Consider the following 24022-nt stretch of genomic DNA (forward strand, 5'->3'; position numbering starts at 1 on the left):
AAAGTCCTTTTCATATGGGCTCCCTCCACCACAAACTGATGTTGAAATCCTAACACCCCAGTTGATGGAATTCGGAGATGGGACCTTTGCAAGGTAATGGGTCATGAGGGCTTTGCTGTCATGATTGGGGTTAGTTCCCCCACAAAAAGTGACTCCACAGCTATCTAGACTCTTCCACCATGTGAGGACAAATAGGCAGTCACTGGACATTGAATCTGCTTGTGTCTCCAAACAGGAAAAAACCTCTCGTGTCTACAAGCTATCTATTTTATGGGCTTTGTTATAACAGCCAGTGCAGATTAAGATATCTTCCACTTCCCAGCATTAATAGAGTGAACAGAACTTAACCTGTTTTTAGACTTGGTGTACTAGATTCTTCTATTTAATGTCATTATCCACTCAGTTCATCTCTGATTTCAACCTCAGCTGTGGAGGGCAGGTGTGTGCCAGTTCCAATCTACCACACGTGGGTAGAGCCTCATCTCAAATTCACTTTATGTGTACATCTGTATTCTGCTTCATTGCCTTCTCTGATGCTGTAGCAATTTGCTCAGCCTGGTGCAAGGCAGCCAGGATAGACACAGAGTGTTCAGGTCATTAATGTCCTAATGCAATCTACAACCAATGAAGCCTGTGTGTAAAGCTCTAGCCTTCTGGGGTGCTAAGGAAAAGTTGGGGGAGGCATTCTGTATGTTCTTCAAGAGATTCTTTGGGAAACAAGCCGTCATGGCCCACAGCAGTAACCTCAATAAGTCACTTCATAGTGACTCTTCTGTTCCCCTATTCTACATCCTCTGCTCCTTCATTCTTGCTCCTTGAGATCATCACCTAAATAAGGTAACTAGCACCCAAGTTCTTGTCATAAGCTGTGCTTTTAAAGGAACCCGAATTAAGACATTTTGAGATGAATGTTCCAAATAATAATGACCATTATGTTTTTTGTCTGAGTTATACAGATTAAAGTAAAATGGTTCAGGATTGAATGGATCATCATCAGAGGTTTTGGAATACTATCTCCTTTTCTTAGGAAAATATTTTCTTGTGCTGACATATTCCTGAGCCATATAATACTGAACTTCTGTAAGACCCAAGTTCTGTCCCAATTACTTCAACATTATCATTTTCATTCTATTAGAAACCCAACTGCAAAGTGAACTTTGGCAATGATGTAAGAAACTTAGAAAATTGAATTTCGACTTGTTGTAGAAGCAAAACAACTACAGAAAACAGAACTGTGATGTAATTTTTACCCAGGTATGTCAGGCATTAAAACATGTGCTTAAATTTCTCTCATCAGTGTTTCAGTATAGTATCTTTCCTGTATTTTATCATATTCATTGCTAAATATTTGTGATGTTATTTTTATGGTATAGTAATATTGGTTTTTTCCAATTATTAATTACTTTTATTCAAAAATAAAATAGACTTTTTAATGTTTAAATTATGTGCTAAATTGCTTGCTAAATTTACTGACTAATTTTGATGGATTATTTGGTTTTGTAATATTCTCAGGAATTTCTTTGATTTGCTTTTTGTATTTCCAATACTTCTGATTTATGTTTATTTGCTTATTTGTCTTATTACCCTAACTAGAGCTTACCAAGTAACACTAGATGAAATTGTCAAGCGTAAACTTTCCTTCTTCCCAATGCTAGGAGAGCTCCCCAGTGCTGAAGTAGAATAGAGCACATAGTGGCATAGAGAGAGGGAGCATGAGAGGAATAGACAAGCTCTAAAGGGGTGGGAGGGGAAGGGAGGGGGCATGGGATTAGAAATGATGATGGAATGTACTCTATATGTGTAATAAGAATTGTAATGCAGTCTTCTGTCATATATAAATTTTAAAAATAATTAAAAGAAGGAAAAAAGAGTTATTAAGGTGATTTTCTTTCTTCCTTTGTAATGGTTTTGCCATTTTTTGGTCTTTTATAAATTATATTCACATCAATTCGTGTCTTCATACATGTACTTTGGATAATAATGTCCATCACAATCCATCATCATGATATCATGAAAAACCAGGAATATGCTGGTCACCAGGAATATGCTGCTTTTTACAATGAATTATGGTGTGCTTGTTCCTTCATCCTCTATATTTTGAAAGAAATGAATGTAAGATCAGTATTTATTCTTGCTTAACACTTCAATTGAAATTATCTGGGTCAAAGAATTTTGTGATGAAAGGTCATTGGTAACAAAGGCCCTTATCTAATAAATTTAGAAATACTGAAAATTTCTCTCTCTGTGAGTCAAATTTGGTAAGTTACAGTTTCCAAGGAATAGGTCAATTTCATGTAGGCTGTTTGATTTATTGACAAGGTTTTTCATGATATTATGGTATTATCCTTTGTTGTTTGTAGAATCCATTATAGTGGTATTGCTTCTCTGACTCCTGGCTTTGGCTTTTGTGGTATTTTTAAATCATTTTTATTAATTGTATCAAAAGAATAAACTATTGGCTTTGTTCAATTTCTCTAATATTGATTTTTGGTTGTATCTTAATATTCTTTCCTTTTACTTACTTAGGTTTTGTTGTTGTTGTTGTTGTTGTTGTTGTTCTTCTTCTTCTTCTTCTTCTTCTTCTTCTTCTTCTTCTTCTTCTTCTTCTTCTTCTTCTTCTTCTTCTTCTGCTACTGTTTTAGGGTAGGAACTTACATCATTTGTTTTAAACTTTTATCTTTAAAATAGATATTTAAAAGCTACAATTTCCCTTTGCACTGTTTTGACTCTATATATTTTCATCTGCTTCTATTTTCTTTTACTTCAATACATTTTCGTTTATGATTTTTTTTCATTTATTTGTTATTTAGATGATAATAAATTCCAGATATTTGGGTAATTTTAAAATATTGTGTTTAACACTTAAAATCAGCAAACTATAGAGATGTGGCCACCTCAATGTTCATAGCAGTTAAGCTAATTCACAATAGCTAAGTTATGGAACAACCCTAGGTGCCCTTCAATATAAAAATGGATAAAGAAAATATGGCACATATATATAACGAAATATTACTCAGCCATAAAGAAGAATGAAATTTTGGCATTTGATGGTAAATAGATGGAACTGGAGGCTACATGAAATGAGTCAATCCCCCAAAACCAAAGACCAATCTGATAGGTGGATGGTGACTCACAATAGGCTGGGGGAGAGGGAGAAGTGCAGGTTCACTGGATTGGACAGGGAGGAATGGCAGGAAGGGAGACGAAAGGGAATGAAAAAGATAGTAAAATGAATCAAATATAACTCTCCTATGTTCATAGATGAATACACAACCAGCATAACACCACATCATGTACAAGCACAAGAATGGGAAGTTATCTATGTATGTATGATATGTCAAAATACATTCAACTGTCATGTATAACTAAAAAGAACAAAAAAAAATCTTTTGAGACATTTTATAGCCCATCATATGATCTGTTTTGGTGAATATTCAATGAACATTTTAAATAATGTGCATCATGCAGTTATTATATGTTATGCACTACTAATGCCCATTGGGTCAAGATCTTTTGTAGCTGTGCTGAACCTTTATTAGTTGTTCTGTCAATTACTGTGAGAGCATGAAAACAACCAACATGACTGTGGATAGCTCCATCTCTAGATATGTTGGGTTCTGCTTCTCTTTCAGATCTCAGTTATTAAGTACATAAATATGTAGCTTATTTTTTCTTGGTTAATTGCCTATTTATAATTATATGTGTTTTTATTTTTAATAATATTCTTCTTGATTTCTACTTTGCTGATTCCAGCTTTCTGATAAATCTATTTTATGAAGCATGCCAGCCTAATTTGTTAATTCAATATATTGATCTCTCCTTTTTAACTGGAGGGTTTATCAGCATTCAGTGCACATGTTGATGTGCTTGCATTTTTCTGTGTGTTTTCAACTTGACCTTTCCGGTTTTCTTGTTCTCTTGTTCCTTTCTTGCCTTTTTTGGTTTGATTACATACTTTTAAAAGTATTCTATTTTGTTTTCTCTACTGGCTTTTTTTTTCATTGATGCTTTCATCTTTTATCTCTAGTTATACAAGTACATGTAATGGATTTTAAAACTTTTCAGTTACTTGATTTATGTTGTAGATTTTGTTTCATTTCCTTTTATGCTTTTCTTTTTTTTTTTTGCTTAGATTCCTCATGTGTCTCATATAAAGAACATATTTTTCTTTTATTCCTTGAGATTATTAATAATAAATCCCTCTTAGTTTTTGCTTTCTACATAAATTTCAGAGCTATCTCTAACTATGTTTTTATTAATTGTTTTTCTCTTCGTGTAGTAATTTTTTAGGATTTATACTGGGCACTTTTATTTAAGATCTGACTTAAATATACTGGATTTTTTTAATTGTAGATTTTGCCCAAGCAAGCAGCTCAATCAGTGATCATTTGCTCTGTACTTGTATTATCTTAGTTTTATGCTTTGTTAGGACCTATGAGTGTCATACTAAAGTGTTTCTTAAGTCCTTCTAACTTAGTGGTATTTAGACTCTAAGCTTCTCTTCTGTGGGTCTTATCAAGGCTGAGTTTTAGGTTTAATAAGCAGGTATAGCGTAGACCTTACTCTACAACAAGAGTCAGCAAACCATGGCCTGTAGGTCAAATTTAGATCAACACCTGGTAATTTTATAATTAAGGCTTTATTAGAACAGAGCCACACCCATTCATTTATGGATTGTCTATAGATGTTTTCATATCATAAAATCAGAGCTAAAGTAGATGCAACAGAGTCCATATGGATCAGAGACCTTTTTGGGGGGTGGGAGTTATCTGAGATTGAATTCAGGGGCACTCAACCACTGAGCCACATCCCGAGCCTTTCTTGTATTTTATTTAGAGACAGGGTCTCACTGAGTTGCTTAGTGTCCTGCCTTTGCTGAGGCTGGCTTGGAACTTGAGATCTTTCTGTTTCAGCCACCCAAACAGCTGGGATTACAGGCATGCACCATCACACCCAGCAGGATCAGAGATTTTATAATATTTATACTTTAGCCATTTACAGAAACATGTTTGCTTACCCCTGCTCTTTGAGAGGGGCACACACGAGACACGGCCTTTCTGACGTTTCAGCTCAAGGCTCAGGATACTAACAAGATTTCTCCACTCTGGCTGAGTTGTGGCATCAAGGCCACCCAGCACTGTGCACTCTCCAGTGTCTCCGTTCTTTTCTCAAGTCTGTAGTATCTGCTTACAGTTTACCCTCTCACAATCTCTTTTTCAACTTAAGAAGCTCAGCCCTTAGCCAGACTCTTGACAGAAAAACCTATACAAATTCTGGGGTCTCCGTTTAGTTCAACTGCCTACTTTCTAGTGCCCTACCCCCAGAATTTCAGCTCCTTTAGTAACTCCTAATTCTAACCTTTGCTTTAACTCTAGTGTTGAGCTCTGCTGGGGTTTAGGCTCCCTCTCATAGTCGAGGAATGGTTCTCAGGAAGACAGTTGGGACAATCATGGGGGTCAACTCCAGGAGCATTTCTTCATTTAATAGAATTTCAGGCTTGTTTAATATTTTTTTTCCTATTTTTGTCCAATATTGGTGTCTTTCTATATGGTCTCAAGTGGAAGTCCCCTACTGTCATTTTAAAATACCAAATTCATTTTTTTTTGGCAAATGCATGTAATAAACACAGTTACACATGAAACCTTTTACCTTTTAATAGATAACTATGAGAGTGATGGGCTTATACTTATATTACTTGATAGATACTCATATATAATTACCCGAATATAGAGGAAATTTGAATTTAGGAGACTGCATCACCAGTTTTTCATCTAAGAAGCTGCAAAGAGTCTCTTCAGCTGCCTTTCATATGGGAGCTGACATCTCACTAGGTAAATCAACAACCAATATACCAACATTGTATTATCTATTATTATTATATATGGTTTACCCATTCCACATCATTTATTAATATGCACATCTCTCATATCCTCTACTTCTCTCTTTTTCTAGTTTAATTAAATTAATAGTAGAATTCAGACTGTAGGTTGTCTTTGCAGACTTCCAATTCTATAGTTTCTGCTAGAATATGAAACATCTGCCCTTCCTTGCATAGAAAGAATAATACTCTATAATCATTATTCTTGTATTACTTTGTATTAGTTTCGTGAAACAATCCTTAGGAGTTTTGAGTTACAGTATGATAACTTCCTTATTATCAGCCAAAATACAGCTTCTCTATTAAATGATCACATTTCTTATAGTATAAAATTAGGACATTTTGTGTTGTTTCTGTCATTATTAGAATTTCCAAGTAAGCATAAGAATTGTGTTTAATTAAAAGCCTCTCTTAAGTTTATAATTGTATACAGGCTTACTGATGATGTGTTTGATAAATATGTTATGGCTATAAATAATAGAGGCTTTATAAATATTTGAATAACTGGATTCTGATGTCACTTCCTTTGCTAAAGAAAACTACTTTAAGTTAGGTATTAGATATTCATCATAGTCATTAGTACTCATAATTATATGGACACATATTTGGAATGTTCACACTTTTTCAAAGTTCCTTTCTGGCTGGGTTGCATTTCACATAAAGGACCTAGGTTCAAATAACACTTTCATATACTGGAAACTATAATTAAGTCAAAGTTATACTTAAAATTAAAAATAAAAAGACAAGCCTTTAAAATAGAAGTGCTAATAAGACCTTAAATGAACTTTCCTAACTGTCTTGGCTGTAGAAATCAGCTGACTTTTATCTATAAAAAGGGTAATTGGTATATTAGTTAGGTTACTCTCTGCTGCAAGTAATAGATATCCCAATTAAAAGTGGCTTTAAAATATATTTTTCACATGACAAGAGGCCTGAAGTGTGATTCCACAATTAATTAATCCAGTGGTTCAGTATCATCACCAAGGACGTGAGTTCTTCCATTCTTTCTGCTCTGCCATTCTCAACATGCTGACTTTTGTCCTCAGACATGGCTCCTCATAGTCGCAAGCAAATTACAATGGCTGCAAACATCGGATATACCTCATCCTCAAACTTTTATACTAGAATTTATCTCAGATTTTTATGTAGAACATACTAACTACATGGGAACCTGATGCTACGCAAAAGCCGTTTAACAAGCAGAAACACAACAGAGTATAACTCAAACCAAGATCAACTCTGTAGGAAGCAAGAACTGACCAATATTGTGATACCCTCTGCTCCCAGTAGCATTCTGATACATATTTACTAAGTGGATTTCTGATGAAGGGAGATTGTATCAAAATTCACTTCTGTAGCATAAATTCCCCTGTGGCCAACTTTAAACTATGAAAATGATGTCACTTAATGCAAAGTAGAGAAAGAACAGAAGCATACTCTTAATAAGGGAGAGTTCTACCGTAAAAATGTGATCCATGTAAAAAATTACTAAACAGCTCAGATAATAGAAAAACAATTAAGGAGTGATATATTTTTATTTTGATTATAGATATCTTCATTTTAATATTATGACTACATATCTTATTTTTAAATTAGCATCTATGTTTCATCATGATTTTGATAATTTCCTAAAAATTTAATATCCAGTTCCCAGGAGCAGGTATGAGCTATCTCTAGCACACCACTGTCCCCTCACCAGCTATCACTTACCTGACTTTATTAATATCAAAGCCTTATACTATATGTGCACCCAAAAGGTTACAGATTTTAACCAAACATTACAGAAAATAAACAGTACCATTTTGTTCACTATGAAAGTAGACAAAACTTTTTCATTGAATATTCAAGTGTAAGATTATACAATAGCCTGAGATCACCAAAATATTTTATGAAATAAGAAAGGAATAAAGACATAAAGAGTAAGTTTGTCACATTTTACTGAAATTTGATGAAGAGAAAAGAAAATTTTAACTGGAAAATGGCATTTTTGAATGCAATATGGGCACAAATCTCAAATTCTGTGTCATTGTTTCTTGGCTTAGGCTATGGGTCCTGTGTGAGCCTAGTCAAGGCATATCACACCACAGAGACATCATCCTCAATTGGAAACTAGGTAGGAGGTTCCAGATAATACTGAATGTCTATGCTAGCTATATAGTTTGTCATTTTAAATTAAAATAAAATTCTAGCGCTTAGGATGTACTTCAGTGGCAGAGCACTTGCCTAGTATATGTGAGGCCCTATGTTCAATTCCTAGAACTTCAAATAAATAAATAGATTCTATGAGACCTTGGGCATAGTTATTCACACTTCATATTTTCACCTTAAAAAATGTTAGTGAATGAGATAGGTCCTCCATAAATGATGTCAAATTTATGTTGAATAATATTGCTAAGTATTGTGTTATAGTTGTTATTTACATTTTATTGTTGTTTTATATGCTTATTTTCCCTACATACTCCTAAGTTCTTTAAGGACAAGTGTTAAGAGGTATAGGTGAGGTGAAAGAATCTGGTCTTAGGTGGCAGTTAGACCTAAGTTTGAAGGTCAAATCAGTACTTTTCTAAAACCATACAGATTTTAGACATGTGACTTAATCTCTCATGTCATTAAATCTCCAGGTTTGGGGGACTTTTAAAATGTATTTAAAACTCATTGAGCTAAAACACACTTAGTAAGCATTCAAAAAATTATAGCTATGTATTTGTTTCTTTTATCCAAAGCACCTAATAGTATGCCTGGCACATATTAGAATCTTATTTTCCCAAAATGCATGAGCAAATGAAAGAATGAAACTAAAGAATGAAATAAAACATTCAAATTACAAATTTGAACAAAATGTTGTTCATTTTGCTGAAATTAGTGCTGATATTCTTCTCTTTCTGTAGCAACTCATCTTCATGGACTTCCTTTGGGTCCATGAATAGGATAGTGTAACCACTTTGAGATACTATTCTCTAAGATGCTTTAAGATGCTATTCCTTTAGATCTCTTCTTCCAGTTCTCATCTCAGTGTCCTTCATTGAAGACATGGGAATTCAATGACACAAACTCTGTGGTTCTTGACAGCTCTAAGACCCTTCCAGACCTTATTCTTTACTTGTAACTATAATCTCTATTGTACAGAACTCAAATATTTTTTTGAAAATACTTTTATTAGTTGTTCATGGACCTTTATTTTATTTACTTATTTATATGCAGTGCTGAGAATCGAACCCAGTGCCTCACACATGCTAGACAAGAACTCTACCACTGAGCCATAGCCCCATCCCTCAAATAATTTTTAAAACACACTGATGCTGTGGGCAGGGGTTGTAACTCAGTGGTAGAGCATTTGCTAGCATGTGTGAGGCACTGGGTTCAATCCTCAGCACCATATATAAATAAATAAAATAAAGTTATTGTGTCCATCTACAACTAAAAAGAAAAAAAAAAGCACATTGATGATGATATATGTAAACACTAGACAGGAACATCAACTTTCAGGTTTCCAAAGAATGAATACCCTGCTACAGAAATTATATCAGTTCTCTCATTAACCCAGAAAAATTTATTAATTTGTTCAGCTTTTCCAGAAAAAGTTATTGATTTGTTCAGCTTTTCCTTGTTATAAGAGGGAGAGTGACAACCTCAAAGATCCTTATGTTTTGTAGGTAAACCAGAAATCACCCTAAACAATTTTTGAAGACGTTTATAGAAGCAGACCTCTCAATTTCCAGTAGTCTAAAGTAGCTAAAAAGTGATGATTAACATTTTTTCACTCTCCCAATTCTGTGTCCATGAATAGATTAGCTCTGGCATCTTTGCCTACTGATTTCTTTATTGATTTTGAGACTAAACTACTACAAAGTTTACTGCATAGTGATAGTTCAAGAGCTTGTCTCATGATCTTCCCACCCAGGTGTTCTCAGGGAAATGCAAAAGCTAAAATTTGGCTTCCCTCCACTAACCCAATTAAGAACCCTTCCAGCTCACCAAGCTGGACAAGAAATTACATTGAAGGCATGGGACAATGGAAAATGGAATGACATAGCATGAAGACTTGGGCCAGGAAATTTCTTGTTGAAATCTGAGTGAAGGGTATCATGGTACACTGGAAATTCTAAATTACTAAGTCATTAGTACACACTTATAAAATGTCTTGTAATTTCTAGATTTTTCAGTTTATTTATTCTATTGATCATTTATTTAGTTTGTTTTGTAGCTTTTAGAGCATTGGTATATCTGAGAATCTTAATTTCTCCAAAGATAAACATTGATCATTTACTCCCCTAAAAAGAAACAGATGAAAAATATTCTTAAAATTAATTTATACAAAACCAAAAACATATATGAGCTGAAAACTTTCTTACTTTTTAACCTCTTGAAAAATTTCCAAAATTACATTAAGATACTTAGTGTTGGGCTGGGGATGTGGCTCAAGCAGTAGCATGCTCGCCTGGCATGCATGGGGCCCGGGTTCGATCATCAGCACCACATACCAACAAAGATGTTATGTCCACCGAAAACTAAAAAATAAATATTAAAAATTCTCTCTCTCTCTCTCTCTCTCTCTCTCTCTCTCTCTCTCTCTAAAAAAATAAAATAAAATAAAATTTTTAAAAAAAGATACTTAGTGTTCTAATATCAAAATCAGTAAACAAAATAATTATTTAATATAGGATTAAACTATTTTCTCATCCTATACAATGTGGAGGAAAATATGTTATATTCTTTTACACACATTTCAGTTTAATTTATATATATATATATATATATATATATATATATATATATATATATTTTTTTTTTTTTTTTTGGCATAATCCCTGTTGTTTTGATTTTTTGGAGTGAAGACAATTTTTTTTAAGAAAATGTTTGGTATTAACATTCTTTTACTTAGGTAAATATTTATTTCATATGTTTAGAGGATATTTCAAATGGTTTTATAGTTGAAGGCATTTCACTGGCAAAGGGGACAAATGCTTTCCCAGCTTTAGCAAATAAGAACAAAATTGTCTCACAAATAAATGGAAGATTAGGTATATGGAATTTGTTATGAATAATATAAACACACATTAAAAAGAGGGTCTAATCATCATTTGATTCTTTAATCTCTTTAGCCCTATAGGAGGGTGGGCAGAAATTCAACCATTTCTCCCCCAAGCACAAAGGACTACATGAAAGATTTGCAATGCTTCTCCCTACCTCACTGTATTGTTGCTAAAATAACAAAAGAATAAGAATCTATCTAGATTTAATCCCTTAAAAATATAAAGATTATAGAAAACTATACAAGTATCTTATTATAAATTAAACATGGTTTAGAACAAACCTTTAAGAAAACTAAACACTTAAGGAATTTTTACTTACCAATTATAGCTCATGAAAAGCTTAACTATCATATACCTAAAAAGGTTTAGTCTTGGGTAGACTCAACTGAGACATCAATAAAGTTAGTTTATTTGAGTACAGTGATTGAAAAAAAAAGTGACCTGCATATAAATGATTTGAAAACATAACTAACTGTACCTTTTTTGATTCACTTAGTATAAATTTAGCAGATAACTCTATTGAGTAGAGTTTTAGAAGGATAATGCAATAACTCCTAATAATGATGTATAATCAGTATAACTCAGAAACTGAGAAATAAGGTGATTGTTCTTTGTAAGTAAAACAAAAATATAGTGGAACTGGTTGAGAAAAATCATTAAAGAGATGAAATGACCTCAGGTCAAACTATAGCAAAACCTACAAAATATATTAATATATCAAAAGGAAGAATGTGCTAGCTACGTCAGTGGAGGTTGTGTTTGTCATTAGGCAAGGTAAAGGAAATACAAGAGAGAAGCCCATTCTGACTGTAGGGACTCCAGTCCTATGCTGCATATGTACTGTGGAGCAAGAGCATGAGTAGATGTCTACATGATCCCTTAATGTGTACATCTTTCCACTCTGTAGGGAGATGGATACACCCAGCTACTATGTTACCCATCTATCTTACAGGTTTTCTTCCTTGCCATGCTCAATCAGCAACATACTGAATCTATTTTGGTGTCCCCTACAATGTATCTGCAGGATATCCATAGCATCCAGCAGAAACTTATTTAAGATACTCATATTTATCACCTAAGATATAATGCACTGTCTCCTTCATTTTTTTTACATTAATCTCTGAATGTTTTATTAAAAAATTCCTGGTGGCTCATCAGGCTTCTAAGCTTTCAAGGATGAGGACCAGTTTTGGTTTGATATGTGTCTTCAGATAATGCTCGGCTGTGGGAACCACATGCCCGTCTTCACATGACATCCACACCTGGAATAAGGCCCATCTCTACAAATTTCAACAATCTTTTGTTGAAATTGTGAAACATGTCCCTGATATTACCACTCTTCACCACCTTAGTACATAGTACTATTGACTTTCATAAAGAATAACAGCCCCCAGACAGGGTCTTTGCATTTTTTCACCACATAGATAAAGTGACTCTTTGAAATATTAGATAATAAAATCCCTTATCAAGGAAAATCAATCCTCCTTTATAACCACCCTCCACACTGTTGATCCCTAACAATGGACCTCTTTTCCTATCTTTCTGATCTTGCTCACTGGATTCCATCCACTCTGACCTTGTATTCCCTCCCTAGAATGCTCCACCTCTACAAGCTTAACATACTCATTCCCTTCATATCTTTACCCAAAGGTCAAAGTTCACCTTTGTTGAGAGGAATTGTTAGATGACCATCATATTTTATGTAGCACTCTTTCTAATCCTGTCCTTCTTTCTTGATATCCCTTGCCTCATTTTTATGCAGAAACCTCTCATGGCCTATCAAATGATATGCTTCTTTGTGGAATAAAAACATAATTTCCATGGTAGCATGGGTTAGAATTTATTCACTAGAGCCTGGAATACAGCTTAACACAGAGATGGGATTCTTCAGTACCTTTTAAAATGAACATTAGCAAAAGAGAAATATTTAATATCAAAGCCTAGTTGATTCGATTCTACCTTTGCCATTAGTTAGGCATTTGTATGATCTTCAGCAAGTCACTAACTCTCTAACCTCTTGTTTATACATAAAATGAAAATAATGGTAGATTGGGGGACAAACACTGTGTTTTCTCAAGACAAAAATCTTACATAATTATGAGGATTATGGGCTAATAAGATGCCTAAACTTTCAAATAGCGTAAGTAGGAAGACTTAGTGAGAACATGATATTTTAAGGATGACATATTAACTATTAGTATTGTTTCTCCTACTAACCACTGTAAGACTTAGGAGTACTACCCAACCCTTTTAAGCCTCATTTTTATGGTGAGAGGGAAAGCACTTTTTCTTTCTCAATAAGATTGTTTTTCAGTAACATTTAAAAAATATATATCTTAATCATCAGGAAAAGCAATATAATCAATGGTGACTACAAATTTTAATAACTATTTCTCCATAATTCATTCAGCCAACAGTTATTTGTGCTGAATACCTGTGTATGACAGGCTCCGTTCTGGGTACATGGGATTAAACCGGCACAAAGTATACAAATACTCTGCCTCATGGTATTTACTTTCCAGTGTAAAGAGACAGATAGGAAAAAAATAAACTTAATAAAGAAATAAATAACTAGTATTTTGCAAGGTCATGTGTGTTATATGGAAAAGATAGCATGATAAGGAAGAGGGGCTCTGGAAGGGAAGGGGATGTCAAGTTGCAATAAATTTGGTGTCATGATATTTGAGCACACAGTGTCATTCAAAAGCTTTCCTTTCCCCTCTTTTTCCTCTTCCTCTCCTCTATGTTAGTCAGCTTTCCTTCACTATAACACATACCTGAGACAATCAATTTTTAAAGATTTATAAAGATTTTATTTTAATATAAAAATTTTAAACAATTTTTAAATGGTTTATCCTGGCCCATAGTTTTGGAAGTTCCAGTTCAAAACTGGAACAGTTGATTTGGAGGCCTGTGGTGAAACAGCATATTGTGGAGCAAACCTGCTTACCTCATGGCCAGTGAGCAAAAGAAGAGGAGATCATCATAAGAGTTCCATAATCCACTTCATGGGCACACCCCAAATGACCTGAAGACCTGCCACTAGGCTGTACCTCTTAAAAATTTTCACCACCTCCCAAAAGCACCAAATTGGGGTCTCAGACTGTAACACATGGGCTATCTGAATCATAGAACACTAACACTCCTTTTCTTTCTCTTAAGTTTTCTTAAAAATCTGAAATTATATTATAAATATATTTTTCCTAAAATTAAGGAAACTTTATACTCTGTTATGGTTTGAATATGAAGTGTTCCTGCAAAGCTCCTGTATGAGATGATATAAGAATATTCAGGGGTAAAATGATTAGCTTGTAAAAAGTGTAACACAATCAATGGATTAAACCACTGATGGATTAACTGGGTGGTAATTATAGGCAGGTAGGGTGGAGCTGGAGGAAGTAGGTCACTAAGGGTGTGCTTTTTGGGATTTATATGTTGTCCTTGGTGAGTGGAGTTCTCTCTATGCTTCTTGGCCATGATTCCTTCTACTATGATATTCTGCCTCATCCTAAGCCAGAGCTGTGGAGTCATCCAACTATGGACTAAACCTCCAAAACCAAGAGCCAAAATAAACTTTTCCTCCTCTATATTATTCTTATGAGGTCTTGGTCACAGTGATGAAAAAACTGGCTAACACACATTTCTGTTGGAGTAGGTGATTACGATAACATACATTTAACAGATATTACTGTAAAAATTTTTTTTAAATTAGTTTGTTTACTCTTTCCATGAAAAAATGTTTGCACTTCCTAATTATGAAATCTGATTGAACTCATAAGGTGCCCTAATACCTACTTTTTTCAAAGAAGCTGTGTTTCCGAGGCAAATGAAATAAATAGCAGTATCTTTAAAAATAAATGCATACTTTTTAGTCCACTTGTTTTGAAACTCATGATTTTATTACTGACTTTTCTATTCTTAGAAAGCTCTATAGCAAGTAAGGAGATGCAAATTTGAGGCCTCTTTTGCTTTTCTTTCTTCTTTTAAATTTTTAACACTAATCCTTTACTTAGCATAAGCCTTTCTAGGATGACTGAAAAATATACAATGACCAAGCCACTGTACCTTGCAGAAAGAGATAAATGAAAAAAAAAAATAAGAATAAAAGAGGATGACAGGCTTCCTAAAAGACACCATAATCCCTAAGAAGAAGCCGTGCAGAACTTGTTTTACAAGAAAGTGCAATAAATTGATCCACTATTGACAATCTAGATTGTACTGTGTGACTAAAGAGGGCAGCACAAGAAAATTTGTTGAGTTGGGCCATCTCTAGGAAAGGCTGCTAACATATAAACCATATTTAATGATTTTAGTAACTCTTCACCAGGGAATTTAAATACAGAGCAAGTTATTGTCTTAGCTCAGATATTCAAATTTTTAGAAACTCTTGGTACTTCAGTAAAGACCTACTTTTTAGGTCAGGAGTCAGTAAGAAAAAGTCTAGAACAAAAGTAAAATCATAGTCTAAGATCCTAAACTGAAGGGGATCATGGGCTCCTTTTTAAATTTATGTTACAGTCTGGGTTATATTGATTCTCCTCATTGTGTGTTACACACTATCCACCTGCAAACTGATAAAGAACATTGGTATCTATTGCAGGGCTGTTGGGAGTTATTGAAGCTGACAAAATGCTAGAAAATATTATTTACATTCTGTTCCTATTCAACGAAAGGGATCCATGAGAGGTTGAGTAAAATTGGTGATCTAGCCTGGCAATTTCATGTCAGGGTTTCAACTGGTTGAAACTAAATGACATTCTTTGGTCAATGGCAATCAATTCTGGCACTGCTTTGTGATGAGGAAGCCCATTTAGGACCCAAGGTGGCCTAAGCTTCCAACAATGCTGCATCACACGCCTTACAAGTTTCAGAAACCATCTCTAACTCAATCCAGATTCATTCACTTCCTCACTTTCAGTGTTGTTATGAGGAGACAAATTCCAGCTCAGGTTCCCACCTTTCTTATATTTCCTATTTGGTGTTTCACTTGATCTGAAACAATGTGTCATGGGACAAAAAGGTGTGTGTGTGTGTGTGTGTGTGTGTAAAATTACAGAATAAAATCATTTCAATCGAACTGAACACTTAATGAATTCCTACTTATATGTGAAAGGCTCAATGTGAGATAAGTATATATTCAGAAATAATCAATTAGTCACTGAAGTCAGTAAATATACATAACATAAAAGAAACATAAATAAAGTTCTATGGTTACTAGAGAAAGAAAAGAATACCTTATTTGTTAAGATAAATGAAAACTTCATTGATCCATTCATTCATCTATTCACCTATGTGATTACTAAGAATCTATAAAATACCTCCTCTATGCCTACAGGAAATATCCATACAAAACATTCCATTATCAGATATACAGTCAATTTCTCAAACTTTAGGATGCCTCAAACTTCAGGGTGTATATTAAAATACGGATTGGCTAGGCCATAGCTTCAGATTTTTGATTCATCAGGACTCAGATGGGTCTGAGAATTTGCATTTCTAACATATTCCTGGGTGCCCCCTCTGCTATGTTATTAGGATCCCACCTTGGGAATCAATAGGCTGGAGTGCTGTTTCTCAAGCTGATCAAATTCACAATTCACTTTGCATTTCCTTGTTAAAATGCAGATTCTCACTTAGTAGTACTGATGTGGGCCCCCAGTTTTGCATTATTCCCTGTGTTTCATTTTGAGTGGTAAAGGTGAATAAAAACTTATAAGTAAAAATGCACAAAATACATTATAAAATACAAATAAATAAATTAAGATAAGTGTTGAAGAAGAGACGGAGTTTCCATTGGGAAGCTGGTGAAGGTATTCAGAGGGAAGAGGGTTGATGCAAGATGGAAGAGAGATGGAGGGGACAAGAGATAGTGATAGACAGGAAAGTGTAAGATGGTGAGATCGAGGACTGGAAGGTTGTGTGGGTTGGTGACTCAAATGGAGAGGAAATGGGAGCTCCTCAAGCTGAAGAAGCAGTAGAACTTTAGAAAATATTATGGGATGGTTGTCAAAGGAAAATAAAGTTCCCAGAGTCAGCAGAAGCCACAATAAAGAGGGAAACTTAGCCACCTAACAGAGGAGGGTTTTCCAAAGGTCAGCACACTGTCATCAAGTTCAGAGAACCATTCTGATGCAGAGATCTCAGAGAACATGAGATTGTTGAGTGAAGAGGTAAAGGATGATCTGAAAACAGTAGCATTGGCCAAGAAATATGCTCATTTCTTCTCTTGACCTCCTGAATGAAAAGGAGAACTTGTAGAAGTCCTGGCCTCTACTGAGGGGTGAGGGGCAACAAAGTATTTTCAGAGAGAAAACAGCTTCCAGATAAGATGGGGGGGCAAACAAATGAAAGGAAAAAAGGATGAAGATGGAAAGAAAAGTTTGTTAAACTAGTGGTGAGTCAAATTACCACACTGGGAGAAAGATATCATATCAATAAAGGGGACACAGAATAAAAATGTAGGTAGGATTAATCCGAAAGGATTGAGAGTAGGCTCAAAGGGCTCTATGTAAGTTAGCAAATTTCAATAACAGAGATTAGTAAAGGAGATTTGTGAAATATCTACAGGTGAGGGAGCAAAAATATTAAGTAAAAAAAATAGTTAAAGGGTAGCTTTTGAAATAATCATCCCTAAGTTTCCAAACTGAGCAAATTCAAGTCCTCAAGGTTGAAGTAAGGTGCTCATTATTCTATTGGAAATGTTTACTTTCCAGGTAGAAAAAAACGATCCTCTCTGGGGTTACATAAATGGTAAGAATGATGGTTGGAAACACATGCCTTCTTTAGATTCAGACCATTTCTCTAGAACATTAAATTATTCATTTTTAGGGTCCCTGTCATAAGTGTTATGCTTCAAAATCATAAAAATCATTCCTACCTACAATTTCCGAAGAGTTAAGGCACTCACCATAAAAATGAAAATGTAGGAGAAATCAGGTCCCTGTGTGTTTTCACCAGTGTCTAGCTATTCTACCCTGGGTAAATTTCATAGCCTCTGGGTGCCTCAATTTCTTCATCAATACAATTAGGATAATAAGTGCTAACATTTATATATAAGGTTTAGTATTCAGATATTTTCTTTAGCTATTTCTAAAATTAACTCATTTAATTCTCAAAGCAACCTGATCAGTTAGGTAATACTATTATTGTGCTCATCTATACATGAGAAAATAGATTAAGCTAGGAGCTCTAACATTCACTAGGGTGAAAATAGGAATACTGGCCCCACCACACATCCTGTCTTGATTAGCAGCAGATAATACCAGTAACCACACCTGAAGTGGTTTAAGGAGTAAATGTGAAAAGTCTATGCAGAGCACAAATTCAGAATTCAAAAAACACCATATTTTTAGCTATTCAGTTCTCATCCCCACTTTCTAAAAATATAGAATCCCAAATTGAGGTATTTTAAAATTAGTAATTGTGGTTTTTGTAGTTGCCCTAGTTAATTAAAAAAAAATAATTTGAACCATATGTCATTTTACTTTTATTAAATTAACAAAATTTAAAAAATAATAATATCCAAACTGGAACTCTTTGCCAAAATATATGGGCTCACTCATTTAAATAGTAATATTTTCCAGTAACTTTCAAGCCTTTACCCTTTTACTGGCCAATACTGTCTCTTCTCAGGCGACAGCATGTCACAGAGGAAGCAACAAAATTTTAGATCAGATAGGCCAAACTAGGGTGAGAATGAAAGTACAAGGAAGTTATCCACTTACTAGTTAGGTCACCTTGGTAAAGTTAGTTATCTCTGAGCACCATTTCCCTCATCTGCAAACCATAACTACTAATTAGCTAAAACATTATATTCTCAGGTAAATTGCAGAGCAACTTGTATGGGTTGAACATGCTTGAGTTACTTTACTCAAATATTTGTTCCTTTGTACAAGCAAGGAAATAACTGAAAAGAAAGTTGATTGCATAAGATTTTTAATTTATAATAAAAATTGCAACCAACTATAATGTTCTAAATAAAGAAAATAATAAATATATGAAGTTGCATTGATATGATAAGATCCTGATGCTGTGACTGGTATGATAAATGTAAACACACATGACAACTGGAAAATGCTTATTATAATATTTTATAATGAATAATACAATAAAATTGTTTATGATTATAACTTCTCTGTAGAAAAAATTTTTGGACCTAGAAGGAGACATGAACAACTGTTGTACTAGATTTTTCCTCATTGGCTTCCATGATTATTAAAATATATAATCTGTCTAAAAAATACATATTGAGATATAATTAATGTTGAGTTATGCAGATTTTTATCTGAATATGTTTCATCTAAGAATACATAAAGTGCTCTGATACTTATGTTTCCACCTGGGATTCAAAGATCTTCCTTTACTTCATACTTAATTCAGACAATTCTGGAATCAGATTTACTACAGAAAAAACAAATACTTAAAAACTTCAAATTTTTAAATTTCTTTTCCTATATCCACCATCTATCACTTCATAAATCTTTGTTTAACATTACTGAATAGTTTGTACTCTGCAGTGAAGTTGAACTATTCAGGGCATTCTCGTTTCCCTTTTCCTATCTCCCCTTGTCTCACCAACCAGACAATGTTTATCAGTTTATTTAAATATAAACTAACATACAAATCTTCTTTAAAATTTACTTAATAACTCAGGTACTAAAAAATTCATTCCTGTAACTTCAAAAAGGCAAATATTTTTATCAGCTGAATATATGCTTTAATTTATTTATTTTTAAAATTTTATGTGATTTTATTTTTTGTGGTACTTGTGTTTGAATCCAGGGCCTTCACATGCTAGGCAAGCACTCTACCACTAAAACACATACCAGCCCTTCTATTTAATTTTTATTTTTTAAGATTTGCCTGGACTGGTCTCAGATACTTGCAATCTTCCTGCCTCAGTCTCCAGAGAAGCTGGAATTACATCTTTATGCCACCATACCCAGTTTATGTGTTTTTATTTTTGGTACATTATTGTTACAATATCTTACTTTGTTTTCCAATTTGGGGCAATTTCGATTTTGCAAAGCAGAGCTTGATCTGATTTTTTTTTAAAAAGTACTCTGTGATATTTTGAGCTTTTTCAGGAATCTTCTGTATTACCAAGAAGCAAAGAAATGCAGAGCTTCAGGGAAAGAAAGAAAAAATAATAAATTAATAATAATAAAAATAATAAATTAATAATAATAAAAAGGAAGGCAGGGAGAATAGACAGTATTAAGAAAAAACAAGCTTTTTAATTCATTCCTCTGAAGGATTTAAGACTTAGAGGTAAAACCGTATTTGAGTTTTATGTAGGAAGATAAGCTGGGACCTCACATGTCCGACAGAAAGGCCAGCAAAGCAGTCATAGGCCTGGTGACACTGCATGCTTTCTCCCAATGAGCATATATGAGAGGGAGCCTAGAGGAGGGGCAACCCCTGAGAGGGGGAGCCCCATCCCTCCCTGTCCCTCAATATGAAACTGCAGAAACTTCCAGTGCGAACATCTAGGGTGACCCGTGTGCACTCCACACTAACTAGAAAATAAGTCATGCATTAATTATCAAGTTTTAGTGAGGAATTCAATCAAAGTCACATTAGCCTCTACAGAAAACTAAAACACAGCTTAGGCAGGTACAAAGATTTATCATATCAGATAGCATCAATTAAGTAGCTAGAAAAAGCTCATTGTAACTAGATCTTTTTTGATTGCTCATAATTTTGTTGGAAAAATCCTGTCAAGTAGAAACTTCATTCATTGTCCAAGATGACAAAAGTATTCAAAAAAGAACAATAAAATGCAACCATACATCTTATTAGCATTCTTTATTTACAGGCAGATGCAGTATAATGGAAAAATTTGAAGAAAGCAGGTTTCCTCCTGAAAGCTCTAATGAATATACTCTAATTATTTATGTAGTTAAGAAGTAAATGATGCCATTAAATTCAAGCATAAAAATAGAAGTTTAACTGAGCCAGAAAGAAAAATATTAAAAAGGAAAAAATCTAATTATTAATTTAAAATAAAATATTTAAAGTTTGATATTTTTAAGGAAGCTTTAAATAATGACTACCTCAATGAAATGTCAGGATGTTCCAGGTAGTTATGTTAAATATAATCAATAAATTTGAGAGATTAATCTACATAACCTCAAAAGCAAGAGTCTCTATCAAAGTGTTCTTCCTGTCATGAATTTGTGTGTGTTGTTATTTATTCCAATTTATGCCAACATCTATAGTAAAGAAAAAGCTTACATTATGAAGCTACTCTAGGTAAGCATGTGGCTGATTAAATTATCACACCAGCTTTCATTCTGTCTTTTGACTCCAAAGACTTTCTCAGTTTTAATATTATTATGAGGCTGGTTTTACCCTTAATTATGAGAAACTGCCTAAGTTAATGGAATTTGAGAATAGGTGTTTGCTGTCCAACGTGACAGATTATGCTTGCTCATTTGAAACAAAAGGAAAAGGTAATGGGAATTTGAAAGTAGCAAGAGATTTGGAGCCCTTGCATTTCTGCTGTTAACCTTAATCATTTCATTCTATTCTTCAAAGAGTCTAATTCATAATAAGAGAGTCAGATATAAGTGGAGAATGGAAAGCAGACAATAAGAATAAGGATTAGAATGGAGTGACAATTAATTTTCTCCATTTAAATTATCTCCCAAATATTATGGCTTAAGGAAAAAAAGAAATGTTAATAACTGTCATTTCTAAAACCCTGACTAACCAATAAATACACATCACTCATGCCCATTTCTCATCCTATCTTAAATGGAACAAAGTGACTTTCAGAGGCTGGGAAGTGCATAATTACACAGAATGGAGACTTTGGACTTTGATCATAATTACAGTGCTTTATCCATCCATCACTTGTTGCTTGAGGACTAGTCCTTGGTGAGTTCTTTAAAGGAGATAGAAACCCTGTCAGGACAAATTTGAGCTTCAAAACAGCTAATCAGAAACTTGGCTTTCTTGTCCTAAAATAGAGATTGAAAATTGCCACTTTAATCTGACAACCCATTTGGCTTTTAAGTGAAGTGAGAACATGAAGTCTCTCTTTGAGAAGACATGTGTCTCTGTTATACATTATCTCCGGGTACCTTTTTATGAGCTTCTGTTGAGGCCTGGGAGCCTGTCTCAGTGTAGGTAGTGGTTTTCAAAATTGGGTGTACAAACAAGCAAATCATCCAGAGTGCCTGCCTAAAACACTGATTTTGCATTTCTTCCCTTGGTCTCCATTTTCTGGGAGGAAGACATCAATCTCAAACTAAAATTGAGAGAAAATCTTACAGCATAAGAAGGACTGGAGTTCTTTCTCCAAGTGTGGTCTGATAATTACTCCAATCAAAAATTTTTTTGTGTTTGTTTGCAGTGTAATTCCAAGGATCCAACATAATTTATGAAATCATTGTCTCAAAGACTTGATATAACATCTGTCTTCATACCTGACCACATAAGAAGTATATCCCTATGCTTCCAAAATCAAAATTTGGGCTCCCAAATATTAGAGGTATCATCAAACAGTCAAATATAATATCTCCTCATAAAACAGTTTGAAGAGCTTTAACAAAATTTACTAACAAAAGTCACTCTTCCAATTTGCTGCTTGGACAGCAGGTGCTTGCACCTGCTATCCTCAGATAGCTTCTCTGGAGTCCTCCTAACTTCCTTGCATTTTGATTTAGTTCTACACAAGGTAATTTTACTTTGCATTTCCTGACGTCTAGGAATGTATCTTATTTGTATCTTCAATCTTCCCCAGGTCACACCATAAAAATAGTAATAAATTCATGAAGTAGTTTATTAAACCAACAAGGCCTAGTTTTGGTTTCTCTATCTATGAAGTTGGTAGATTAGCCTCCTTTGGCCCTAATAACAAGATTATTACAAACTTAATGGTTTAAACCGACACTAATGTATTATCTTACAGCTCTGCATGTCAGAAGCCTATGCAGGTTCAATGAGCTGAAATCATGGGGATAACAGGGCTGTGTTTGTTCCCTTTGGAGGATATAGGGGGAAATCTGTTTGTTTGCCTTTTCTAACTTTTAGAGGCTGCCCATCTTTCTTGGCTCATGACTCCCTTCCATCACCAAAAGCCAACAATTGTTTGTAAAGTTTCTTTTTCACACCACATAGCTTGGATTCTTCTACCTCCTACTTTTAAAGAATCTTATGACTGTACTATGCCCACAGGAATAATCTAAATTAATCTACCTATTCTAATGTCAGTTGATTTTTAGCCTAAATTTCATCAATAGCCTTAATTCTCCTCTGCTATATTGTTCCTGGCATTAGAATGAAGCTGTCTTTCTAGGCCATTATTCTGCACACCACACTTGCTCACATCCCAGGTACATCAGGTAATCCACAGGGAAACATTTTGTTCACTGTAAAATTTTACACAAATCAAATAACATTTTCTGTTCTATGGTAGACATAACATTAAACTGGAGTCAAGAGATTTAAATTCTCACCCAGATTTTGGTAGTATGTTGCTGGGTGATCTTTGGCAACTCACTGAACTCCTCTGGGATTCAGATTTCCTAATTCTAAAGTTTAAGAATTAAGAGAGACAAGCCAAGATGATCTTTGTTCTTAATTTAAAGTTGATAAACAGAATAGTGGAACTCAAGATATGCTTATATGAGGTAACAATTATTTGTGGGAACGTAGGCTCAGCCCATTAACACACAGTAGAACTGAGCAATACACTAAGATTTTCATAGTTGCATTTCTTAGTTGCATTGGTTTGTTTAATTCTCGAGGTCCTTGTTATGAATGGCAGATCAGAGATTATCCCTACTTAACTTATGAGCAACTTTGGTTTAGATAGCTTAAGTGATTTCATGAAGGTCATCTAACCAGTTAATAGTGGAGTTAAGACCACAATCCAGATCTTTGACAAGTTCTGTGCATACTCTGCTACCATTACTTTTTCTCTGAGATAAAATGCATGTGAAGTTTGGCAGCAGCACACAGGATTAGAACAGTATTGTAGTATTAGTTAACTACAGTTGGTCATAAAGGTATTTTGAAATATTTTTTCTTGTGCAAATTGAAGTTTGAAGCACTTTTTTTTTCTGCTTAAGACTAAAGGATATGTTAGACCCTGCAGATAGAG

At 34.2% G+C, this 24022-nt stretch overlaps 1 protein-coding gene across 7 annotated transcripts in view; it reads right to left on the reverse strand.

Moving 5' to 3' along the window:
• Positions 1-24022, reverse strand: part of Tp63 (tumor protein p63) — a 217433-nt gene that overhangs the window by 188720 nt on the left and 4691 nt on the right. Inside the window, exon 1 of one of the 7 annotated variants that reach the window (XM_026389331.2) lies at positions 19902-19978. The exons of the other annotated variants lie outside the window; for them this stretch is intronic. The gene's annotated coding sequence lies outside the window, so the exon portion shown is untranslated. Of the gene's footprint in view, positions 1-19901; positions 19979-24022 lie in introns of those variants that run through there. 7 annotated transcript variants of the gene reach the window in all.

The sequence above is a fragment of the Urocitellus parryii genome, chromosome 2 (assembly GCF_045843805.1).
Source record: "Urocitellus parryii isolate mUroPar1 chromosome 2, mUroPar1.hap1, whole genome shotgun sequence".
NCBI lineage: Eukaryota > Metazoa > Chordata > Mammalia > Rodentia > Sciuridae > Urocitellus > Urocitellus parryii.